The sequence below is a fragment of the Anser brachyrhynchus genome (genome assembly GCF_964034855.1).
Source record: "Anser brachyrhynchus genome assembly, chromosome: 10".
NCBI classification, from domain to species: Eukaryota; Metazoa; Chordata; class Aves; order Anseriformes; family Anatidae; genus Anser; species Anser brachyrhynchus.
Genome location: NC_137705.1, coordinates 3,044,479 through 3,055,278, shown reverse-complemented (window position 1 = coordinate 3,055,278; position 10,800 = coordinate 3,044,479). Strand labels below are relative to the sequence as shown.

Sequence of the window (10,800 nt, the reverse complement as noted above, 5' to 3'; positions counted from 1 at the left end):
CCTGAAACATTGAACTACTTCAGTAGGAAGTAATACGTAATTTCCCCCAAGGAATTTCTCTTGATGTGAACACTGGTAACTTCACATTTTTGTTTCTGTAAGGCTGTTGGTTAAGTCAAACCTAACTAGTTGTATTTGCTTTGGATTTTTTACGTAAGAGGATGCTGCTAAACCTTGGTTAATACTAACTGATTGAACAGCATTAACAGCTGGCAGCTGGGATGCAGGTCTGCTATGATTTGGGGTTTAGCAACACTGAACAAGGTTGGAAATGAACTAGATGATTAATGCTGTTTCTCTGGACTGAACACTACAGAAAAAAAAAGGAAAGGGGAAAATAGAAAGGGAAAATGGAAAAAGAAAGGAAAAAGGGAAAAAAGGAAAAGAGAAAAACGGAAAGGAGAAAGAGGAACGGGAAAAGGGAAAAGAGAAAAGGGGAAAGAAAAGGGAAAAGGGGGAATGAAGAAAAGGGGGGAAAAGGAAAAGGGGGGGAAGAAGAAAAAAGGGAAAAGGGGAAGAAGAGGGAAAAGAGGAAGAAGAAAAAGGAGGAAAAGGATAAAGGGAAAAGGGGAAAAGGGCAAAAGGAATAGGGAAAAATGAGAAGAAAAAAAAAGAGAAGGGGAAAAAGGAAGAGAGGAAAAGGGGAAGAGGAAAGGGGGGAAAAAGAAAAGGGGAAAAGGAAAAAAAATGACAATGAAAAGTAAAAGGGAAAAAGGAAAAGGGAAGAAGGACACGACAACGCCCCCCGCTCATTCACAGGAAGGCCCCCGTTGTCACCCGCTTCGTCCCCCCGGGGCGCCCCCCGCAGCCCGCCCGGCCCCGGCCCCGGCCCCTCCCGGCGGCCGCCAGGGGGCGGCGCAGCCCCGGCAAGCGGCGGCTGGGGGCGGGCGGCGGGGACGGCTCCGGCTCCTGCTCCGGGCCCGGCCCCGCGGGCCCCGTTCGGGCCTTGTCTGGGCCTCTCCCTTCCGGGCAGGCCCAGCGCTCTGAGTGCCGCGGTGGCTAATCCTATTAGCAGCCTCCGCCTTTATTACCTGTAATTAACTGCTGCCGTTTACGGCGTGAAGTTCGTGAGACAATAAGAGCTGGAAACTGGTTAAATCCTGCCTTAAATCTGCTGCCTTTGACAAGGGGCACAAACAAAGCACAAATGCCTTTGACAAGGGTTACAAACAAAGCACAAACGCTTTGTTTGTGTGTGCTTTTTTCCCCTTTTCATACATTTCAGACTCATTTCAGACTCTTAAATGTATTTAACAAAGCGTTACATAAACACGCTGAGAACCCCCTGAGCCCCTGGCCAGACAGCTAATGAGGACGGTTTTGTTTCTGACTTCCTTTGACTTCACAAGGGACTTGGAGATGAATCCAAACAGCACGGGCAGACACCACATCTATCAGAAATTTCTCAATATTCATGAGCGTTTGCTTACACGGTTCCAGCCTTCAGATTGCTTATTAGCTTTGCTGACATAAATACAGTTATGGTGGGGTTTGTTTTTGTTGGTGGTTTTCTGAGTTTTATTTTTTTTTTAAGTGAATAGCCTGGGTGGAAAAACAACAGTATAATTAAAACAAAACAGGACATGTAAGTGTTGTAAACAAAAGGACTGGTGCTCTTCTTCATACAAATCTTCACTGAGCTGCCATCTGTTCATTATAACAAGCTTATATTTCTTGAGTATCCACCGTCATTTTAATTTCTGTGTAACACTGAATAAAACAAAGGGAAGTTAATTTCTGCATCTCCATGAAGTTCGTTCCTCACAGAAGAAATAGCCTTCTACCCCCATTCTGCCTGTCTCAGCCCCCACGGGGCTGAGGCTCACACTTCCAGTGCGACAGCCGCCTCCAAGCCCGAGCTGTCCCCATCCCCTAAACTCACCACAGCTCTACCCAGCATCAGCACTAAGCAAAATCCCGACTCAGAGCAGCTTCATCCCCTTCCATGCCAAATACTGCCTTGCTCCTCCTGTCCGTAACCTCGGTCTAGACTCAGAGAAGCTTTCACTGGTCTGCAGTCTCAGACCATCCTCTGTCTTCGGCCTCGGTTGAGTAGCCAGACTGTCTCTCCTCCTCTTTCTGTCCTACGTCTGGGATTTTGGTTTCACACCTAGGTGTCGTCCTAATCCTGCCTTGCAGTCCCTGTCACTCTCTTCAGCTCTGCCTGGCTCTGCAGCTGCCGTGCGACTACAGGCCAAGATCACCTCAACCACATCTCTGATCCAGGACTGCTGCCTGCTGCCAAAGGAATACAGCCTCGGTTAGGTTTCAGACTGCACCTCCACTCTTAACGCTGTCCCAGTTTAGTCACCCAGAAACATCACCCAGCCTCACCCCGTTTCCACCTGGATCCCCAACTTTACACACTCACTACAGCCAAAACAACCATCCTTGCAACTGCAGCCTTTTTTATCATCCACTTTGCTTTCACATTACCCAAAGCCTTTGGGTCATAGCCAAATGCTTTAATGTTATGCTTTAATTTAAGGCTTTAATTCCAGCATTACTGTGGAACAATATTCTGTAATCTCTATATTTCTCTGACCTCAGTTACTTAGAGGAGTTAAAGCTTATAAAATGTGATACAATTTCTTTTTAGCTGATGATCTCTGACTGGAGCAGGTGGGAGGTCATGGTCTGAATCTTTTTTCACATGGTTTACTGTTGATAAAATTGGATGCTTTTTAAATCAGAAGCAGCAGTTAATAGACACAGGCAGTGTATTATGTCCGTAGTACTGTGCCTGTATACCTATATTATCTGTAGGTAAGAAAAAAGGCTAGTATTCGAGTTTTTCAACAGGCATGAGATCTCTTTTATCCCCTAGAAAAATAGGATGCAGACCGAATTAGAATAATCATGGTTAAAGGACTCTTCTACTTTTTAAGATAAGGTCAAGGTACAACTTGTCAATGCAAGGAGTGCACAATAGGCTTGACTGCAAATTGGAAATTTACTAATAAACAGATAATTACAATGAAAATTCCTTGAAGATCAGGTTAAAGCTCCCCATGACAGTAACTGTTCCTAATTAAATTGAACAAGTTGAATGCATTTTCCAATGACAGTAAGAAAAATAAGAATCTTATTTTGTATCCAGGAACTGTCCTGGGCTGTGCAAGATGTGCAAGATGTGCAAGAGAAAGGAAAGCACAAGGAAAACACTGCATAGCAAACAAGAGGGTTCTTGGTCCTTCGGTTTTGGTGTGGGTCATTCTGCTCCTGTTGAAGGAAGAAATATTCCATAGAAAGATTCCCCTGGGCAGTGGGTCAACACTGCAGGCCTGGCTTTGCTCTCAACAACCCAGAAGAAAGGATTTATTTGATGTTTGGAAGCCAAGGATTGAGAAAACCTGCTGCCCGAGGTCTTCTTTCTTCCATAGGCACTGAATAACCTTTTGGATATCTTCAGCTGAATGAATCTTGCTTGAAGTAACAATTAAATTATGCAGCTGCTGTCCCGTTGGAGGCTGGCTTTGTATCTTGTGTCCCTTGTGCAGATTTGCAGTGAATGTCTTACCGCAGGTGTTTTGCCAGGCTGAGAAGACGTTAGAGGCAGCCAACCTCCCGTGACCCAGCCTCAGAGGCCCCATGTTTTCACACTGTTTTCAAAGGGCTTTGTAGTAGGGAACCGCATGGAAATGTTTAGCTTCCCAGTCTACTTGCAGTTCTTCCCTAAGGAGCTCAGTGGAAGGATAGAAATTCTCCTCAGCAAGCCGGGAGAAAATAACTGAAAAGCAAAAGACTCGGAGGAATAAGAGGTTGCTTTCTGTGAACTAAAACTTCTTTGGAAATTTAGGAAAGTGAAGGTAGACTTGGATCAGGCTGCTTTTTTCTTTGGAGAACAAGAAATTCAGCCGTTTCCACACCTGGGACATTGGGTTGTTGGCGTCTGGCTGAAGAGGCCAGAGGGGAATTTGCTCAGTGGCGAAACCTGGTGACTACTGACTGTTACGTTCCTCTAAAATGAGCCAACGGTATAGTTCCTAAGGCTCACGCATTAAATAACAGAGTTTATACCACTTTATACTGCAGAATTTGGAGGAAGTAGACTTCTTTTTTTTTTAAATGAGATAGACTCCTTCACAAGCAAATGACCATCAGATATATAAAAGAGCTGGCAAGGGCTACAGAAACACAGGTGGCAAGGTGCAGGAGGTGACTGACTGGCTCTTCGGGAACAAGGTGCACCGCCTGCGATAACGCATCCCATCAGAGAGACAGGCTCCAGGTTGAACACGTCGCCCAGTTTGATGCAGACGTGGTATGGGGCACACTACCAACTGCCTGGTAAAAGGAGAGCACGTGCTTAGAAGAGCCAGGCTCTCTAACAGCAGGTCCGAAGACAAATCCTTGGTAAGCACAAGAAGCTACTGTTAAGTTGAGCGCAGACGCATTTGCCACGCGATGTAAACTTTCCTGGACAGTACATAAAACTCTAAAAGTTTCACACATCACTGTGAGAGTGGGGAAGCAATGATAAGCATTTGGGCCTCTGGTAAGGGCATGCCCTGCTTTCCCTGAAAGCCCCGATTCCCAGCCATCTGTGGATCTCTGTCCACTGAGTATCTTGGAGGAAAATGGAGAATGTTCTACGTGCGCTCCTGGTGCAAAGTCCTGCTTGAAACTAGGCAGAAGAGAACAAGAGCGGCACCCATGAAGAAAACACTTGTAAATTATCAAGTAAATGCATTGACACTAAAAACCATTCTGCCAATGCCGTTTGTCACTTTACACTGAATTTAATTACAGTTAAGAATTTAATTACAATTTTTCTGTTATCCCACTATCTGGTTTTCCCACTTCTTATTTTTTTACTTGACTGATCGTTTTGTTGTTGCACTGATGTTCTCTTTATACTCTGGACTTCAAACAGCTTCATGCCCTAGGGATGATAAATACTTTTAGGCTTGATTACATGTAATGATGGATGCCTCCGTTGCAGGTAGAGGAGGTGGGGAGGGCGATCTCTTACTGTGCCCGTTCCCTTCCTCTGCCAAGCAGGTTTCCTGACGGCAGCTGCCTGACCAGCACTCACACCTACCTGATCCTTGAACAGTGAAATGTTATTAATTAATGACTTGTTTTCCGATAGTGACTTCTACCATACATTTTGCACACCACAGAGATCTGGCGCGAGTGGATTAACTATCATTTCAGAAGAGACCTGAGTGCCATCTGTTTTTCCTGGCACCAGTGTTACTTGGGAGGTTAGAAAGGTTGAGTACCAAATATTTTCTGGTCCACTTTTCTCTAAATCATTGTCAAAGAAAAAATGATAAGTTTTGAAACACTCTGCTGCCTTATTTCTCTCTTAGAGCACACAGGCAGAGGTTACGTGCACTTTTCCACACCATGATCTTACGCATTTTTTTCTGTTGTCTGACAAAATCCGTATGTTCCAGGCTCAGACCATCTGTCATTCTCGATTCTTTTGCGCAAAAGTTTTTGATGCATTTCTCTCCTGATTGATTTATTCTATAATTTCACAGGGGGGCATTTGACAGAAGGAGTTTTCACACCCCACCACCCCAAGGTAATGTGCATTCACAAGGCTCCTCTGCAACAAAGGACTGGATGAATAAATAGCCCTCAGGTCTTAAGCAGAGCTCTTTTCTTTTCACTTTTGTTTTCTCTTTTCCCCCTCAAGAACTCCAAGAAAAGTATTTGTTTGCACCCCTGGAAAGCAGTACAGCAGCAAAGGAGTTGTTTGCTGCCACTCAGAATTAGTAGTCCCTTGCCAAAACCAAGTTAAAGTTAAATTAAAATTGTAATTAAAAGTTAAGCAACTGTGTTTAAAACTACAACCCTCATCTTCACAGGGCTTTGAAAGGACTAGACTCAAGTGGACTAGCTCACAAATATTGTAGATGCTGGAGACCTTTACGACAAGAGCTGTGGGATGCACGTTGGCATAAGCCTTAAGTACCAAGTCTCGTGTTTGTTCTCACTCCTAGAGCACAGACTTATAAATGACTTTCTCTTTGCTGGCTGACAAGCAGTAGCAATGGAAGTTCAGGGCATGTTTCAAATGGGAAGAAGATTGTAGAAGTTTGCTTTGTTTTCTAGTAAGTGTTATGGCTGGTTTAAAATAACTATTTCTTATTCTGTATGTTGGTAAAATAATAAAAGGGTTCCAGCACACCAAGTCAATAGATTGTATTAAAAATTAATGATTTACCGTGTTGCTGCTAACTTTACCAGCTACCTATGACATACAGTCCTTCATCAAAGTTGTCTTCTGCAACAGAAGGTTGCAGAAGGTCTATGGTTAGAACAAAGATTGAAGGATTTGCATTTTTGTAGAACATGACAATGACAAAATGACAAAATGAAATCCAAAATGACATTTCCAGGGGAAAAGAATGATTATCAGGGGAAAAAACAATAATAATAAAAAAATATATACATATATACACACACACATATTAACAAAATGTTCCATAAAGAAAGACACCACAGTTGCTGGGGATCTTGAATTCCAAGTGCTTCTCTATGGAAGCTTCTTGGTTAGGCTTTCTCCCGTGTTCCAGCATACAGAGAAAAGAGCTTGCAATAAAAGTCTAATGGGTGAAATGAAGCATGGCAGGTGCAGGGCAGCCAGCCCTAATCTACTTTGGAAGTGGAGACTTGGGAACTCATAACCAGGATTTCCAAAATCTGCAATTTCATACCTAAACTAAAACTCTCTGCTGGAATAGTCATTCATGGAGGGAGAACAGGACTTTTTTTCTTTTCTTGTTGTTTTCCAAATAGTACTTTTTTCCCCACCACAATTTTTCTGTGATTTTCGTTTAGTCAAAATCTAAGATATAAATCTAATCTGGAGGGAAAACATTTAACAAACCCTTCGGTCAGGGTTTTATCATAAGAAACACACTCATAAAAACACCCGAGTATGCATTCCTTTCCTGCTGACTACCAGTAAAAGCAGAACCCTGACCCAAATGCTATAAAAACCTACACAGAGCCCAAATCCTAAAACTAAAACCTTTTTCAACAGAGTTGTTTTCAAAAAGGAAGATGAAGTCATATCATGATCCAAATCCAAACTTTTCCGAAGTCAGAACTTAATGTCTACCTTCAGGTCCATTACACAGCAGTAGCGTGTGAAGCCAAGATGTGGAAATCCATCTGCAACTCGCTGAAACAGAAGCCATGAATATGGACAAAGTGGATCTGATGTTTCCATGCAAGCCTACCTCTAGTTTCCACGGGTAGCAATTTTGCAGACCCAAGTAATGGAGAGCCTGATTGTACCTCTCCAGAGCAATTGCTGCTAAGAGCAATTGACTGAACCCCACTGTCTCCACATTGTCGTATTTTGCTCTGATTTTCTGCAGCTGCTCTGTAAAAAGTGTGTTTCAGTGTCATCAGCCTCTGAAAAAGGCTGGGCTGTGCGCAGTGCTTGCCAATACTGTCTGACAGCTGCTGTTCACGGGTCTTCAAGTAAACAATGCTCCATATCTGTAATTCTTGACAGCCTGCTCTGCTGTCTTGTACAAAGAGTTGATCTTTCTTCTCTTGACTGTAAAATATATATATACACACACACACACACAATAAAACAAATAATTCCCTTGCGTATTCTGCTTCACATTATTCAACAGCATTAGTCACATTAACAGATAAGACATTTTGAGGGAATCCAATTCTGTATTTGTTTTCTTGAGCTGTAGCTTCTCTAACTAAAAGGGATTCGTGGTGTCCCTGGGAAGCTTCAGTGTTCAGCATTGCTGGACACATATTTTAGGTAAGAGCAACATTTTATTCAATGTTGTTTTTCCCTATTAGGACATTTAAACAGTGGGGGTTTTGTTTGTTTCTTCTTAATTTTCAGGCAGGTTTTTCCTAAATGTTTGTCCCATTACAGGAGTAATTGCATTATAAACACACATTTGGGAAGAACTCGGTACCCGGCGTCAGGTCAAGCAGCAGGGAAGAAATTGATTTATTAGAAGTCTGAAAATCATACTGGTTTCATACTTTTATCTCACCAAGATTTCTTAGGGAGAGGAAAATCCATTCTGCTAATCCACTTTTAGTTGCTTGCAGCATTTAACATGCACAGCTTGCAGAGCCTGTTGAACACGTCAGGCACACCGGCTCATAACTGGCATCCTGGATGGCTGCAAATTCTGTTTCGTCATCATTCCAGCATTATTTATTTTTTAAACCGTTAATAAATGTATTCAGTTTTTCTTTCAAGAATTTTGATCATGTTTGTCTTCAGTAGGGGCTTATCCTTGATTTCTGCTGTGTTGTCTTAGATGGCTCAGTGTGATCTGCACCCAAAACTATTATTTCTGGTGCAATGGATAGGCACAAGATGAACTATACCTCGCCCAGGCCTCTACTTTCTATTCCAAAAAGAAAGTCTATCAGAAAGAGATACAAGTTTTAGGAAAGAATGAGGGTAAGGCAAAAGTTTTTTTTTTTTTTTCTCCTTTTTTTTTTTTTCCCCAAATATGATACTCTTAAATCAGGACTATTCTAACCGCTTGCAGAAATTGCTCTAAACTTGCCTTCAGACCCATTTGCAGAGGTTCTGAGAAGTCATGGTTTTACTGATCTCAATGAAAGCTGCATTTTTCAACTAAAACCAAACCAAAACATACACACAGTCCTTAAACTACCATGACAGTGTATTAAAGGTCACAGGCAGTTAAAGAACTGTTCCAGGAAAGATATTATGGATGTTACTTTGTAAGGAGACAGGGAGACTTTCCACAGATTTAGTTTCTGATAATGCCAGAGATGATCTGCATTTACTTGGACAAACCACTTAGAACAAATTTCATGAGTTATTAGGCATGTTAAGATGCTGATAAGTGCCTAATGGGATTTTTGAAGGAACCCAAGTGAGACAAAAATATATCCTGCCATGGTCTAATTTCCTAATTTTTCAAAGTAGTGAAGGGAAAAAAAAAAAAAAAAGTTAGGAGTACCATCAACTATGCACTGTTCAGCCTGTCTATGCAAGTTTACCTAATAACATTTATTTAAAAAAAAAATACAAAAAAAACTCCATTTCTGAGCTCTTTTAATGCTGATAACTGAGAAGTGCTGCTTCAGTGCATTGTTTGCATTGCTCCTAACCTAGTGTAACCTTATGTATCATCTGAGTCTTGGTATTTTCTTGCAGTGAATATGCGTGGGATTTTTTCATGCAATAGCGATAATCAAATTACAGCCATTTATAAAATAAATTATATTGTATTTGTTCATTACTCATGTTAGCTTCAGTCTCTGTAGAAGAGAAATTCTTGACTCTGAAAGATGATCTCCAAAAGAGAATTAATAGTCCTTAAATCTTTCATTTTGACCTTCTGTGATTTCTAACAAGAAAGAACATGGAATATGAACACGGCATAAACTTTCCCAGACCAAAAAGAAATAACATGTGACTAATTAAGGAACACTAAAAATTATGTTAGTAACATTTCAAAATTACAGTCCATTAATTTCTGTTAGAACTACGTATTTCCATGTTAAATAAATGAAATCCTCATAATTAACATTATTTCAGTACAGGAGGACTTATAATATATCATGCATGATTATATGTCTGATTAGTTCTGTGTGACATTAACAGTTCAGAGGATAATTTATGATTTTCTCTATCAAAAAGGAAACCAAACTAGTATATGTAGGGAATTGTTGAAAGTAAACTCATGATCTGAATTTGAAACAATCTACATTATTTATTGGGAATAATGAAGGAAGGAATGAAGTTTTTGACTGTTTCTCTACTAGCAGTTAAATTTCCATTGGTTTGTCTCTATGTTCCCAAACTAAAGCTGGCTGGATCTCTCTCTGGACCTAATTTATTATTCCTAAATTCCTCCAGTTGTATGCCACTGATATTCTGCTCATTCTAATGCAGCAGAATGGCAAATCCTGTTATTTTTAGGTACAGTTCTGTAGTGCTACCACCACCAAGATCTCCAAGTTCCTCAGTAGTCCCAGAGATGTTAGCATTGAAACATAAAATAAATTCTAGACTTTGTATAGCAGGAAGTTTGCACCATACATAGGACGAGTGTTATGACCTTTACTGGAGGTATGCTCTGCAGCTACAACACTGGAGTGGCTCCGCAGCGCTCTGTTAGAGCGAGCTCAGGAACAGCCAGAGGTAACTCTTCAGTGAAGTGCACAAGACTTAACTAATATCAGATAGGAGGTACCTTGGCTGTACAACTTTGGGGTTTTCTTCTAAATCAAAGAGAATTTTTGAACGTGGTTCATCACTTACAAATCATTAATACAACACACACACACAGAAAGTGCCCGTGAAAGAACCTGGCGGACCATTTGCTGATGGAAGTACTTCCCCAAGGCGAGATGCATGCCATCTCTCTCCCCTCAATTGCTCTCTATACATGGGTCCCATCTCACAGTAACCAATTTTCTGATGTGGACAGAGCTGCTCTGTAAGTTGCTAGCACTGATTCATTTTCTTTTTTGTTCATCTCCATTAAAATGAATAAAAAAACAACCGCTAACAATATTATCTCCACTTCAGACATGGGCTTTAGCCTTGCAGCTCTAACTAGAGCTAATAGGGTTTGTGCTGTTTTAGCCTCCCTGTACCGGAGGGTCAAATAGTGGCATTTACACAGGGAACAGACCTGAGTTCAAGTTCAATCATAAGTATTTACTTCTGGTTTAATTAACAGGGTCCAGTTCTGGGCACCCAGAAATGCCTTCTGAACCATCAGCAAAATTATTTTCTCTGACATGAAATTCTGCTGTTGATCCCTTTGAACTGACTTTTTAGTATGTTCACCACATGCAGAG

The 10,800-nt window shown here is 41.4% G+C and overlaps 1 protein-coding gene across 6 annotated transcripts in view; it reads right to left on the bottom strand.

The window, feature by feature from the left end:
* LOC308200333 (uncharacterized protein) overlaps window positions 1-10,800 on the bottom strand; it is a 117,993-nt gene that overhangs the window by 96,445 nt on the left and 10,748 nt on the right. The window contains exons 1-2 of one of the 6 annotated variants that reach the window (XR_013955496.1): window positions 7,261-9,338; window positions 7,082-7,144 (exon numbers count right to left, since the gene is read on the bottom strand). The exons of 2 other annotated variants lie outside the window; for them this stretch is intronic. The gene's annotated coding sequence lies outside the window, so the exon portion shown is untranslated. Of the gene's footprint in view, window positions 1-1,489; window positions 4,288-7,081; window positions 7,209-7,260; window positions 9,339-10,800 lie in introns of those variants that run through there. 3 more of the 6 variants (XR_013955497.1, XM_080605921.1, XR_013955492.1) reach the window with 3 other exon arrangements.